The sequence below is a fragment of the Mandrillus leucophaeus genome, unplaced genomic scaffold (genome assembly GCF_000951045.1).
Source record: "Mandrillus leucophaeus isolate KB7577 unplaced genomic scaffold, Mleu.le_1.0 Scaffold53, whole genome shotgun sequence".
Taxonomy (NCBI): Eukaryota; Metazoa; Chordata; class Mammalia; order Primates; family Cercopithecidae; genus Mandrillus; species Mandrillus leucophaeus.
The window spans coordinates 2213183-2214110 of NW_012105697.1; the positions used below are offsets into that span (position 1 = coordinate 2213183).

General features: G+C 42.0%; 1 protein-coding gene across 1 annotated transcript in view; it reads left to right on the forward strand.

Moving 5' to 3' along the window:
- Positions 1 to 928, forward strand: part of NLRP5 (NLR family, pyrin domain containing 5) — an 87997-nt gene that overhangs the window by 83256 nt on the left and 3813 nt on the right. The window lies entirely within an intron of this gene.

Sequence of the window (928 nt, forward strand, 5' to 3'; positions counted from 1 at the left end):
ATCTTAGCTCACTGCAACCTCCACCTCCTGGGTTCAAGCAATTCTCCTGCCTCAGCCTCCTGAATGGTGGAGATTATAGGTATGTGCCACCACACCCCACCAATTTCTACATTTTTAGTAGAGATGGGTTTTCACCATGTTGGCCAGGCTGATCTCAAACTCCTGACCTCATATGATCCACCAGCCTCAGACTCCCAAAGTGCTGAATGATAGACATGAGCCACCACGCCTGACCTCCTTGTGGTATATTTATAATCAATAGAAAATTTCTCAGTTGAGTAACTGTTTTCCCTGGTATGGTCCAGCTGATGGCAGTTGAGTTTATCCAGGGTTCAAATTCTAGCACATGGGTATAACCAGGAAGAAGTCAAAAGTGGCTGTAGTAGACCCTGGAATCATAGGAGGAAAGTGAAGACAGGATGGGGAAGATGGATTGAGAAACATGGCTCAATGAATCTGGGAATCTTGGTGTGGTCAGAACTGTTAGTGACAAAATGAGCTGAAAAGATGGAGTGCTATTGAAAGAATGTGTTTGTATCCTTGACTTACAAGGCATGATAGCAGTTGACAAGATCAGTGGTGACTGGGACTTAGTAGTTGAAGTAGGATAGAAGTCAGACCTAGATTTACTGATTGACCTGTTGTGGCTCTGTTTCCCCATCTGTGAAATGGGGGTGGTGCTATGTATCTATTTAAATATGTTTATTTCTCCTCTAGTAGACTGTAAGCTTGGTAAGGGGGGGAACTTTGCCTTGTCCATCCCTATATGGGAAGTCATCATTTAATGTCATGGATATGTTCTTAGAAACTGTGACTTTAAGCAAAACAACATATAATGAAACCAATGTTTTCTCATGGTTATGACAATGACTCTGAAGAAAATGACGTTCTTTGAGAATCTGCTGTAGTAGTTTTGCTTAAAGTCACT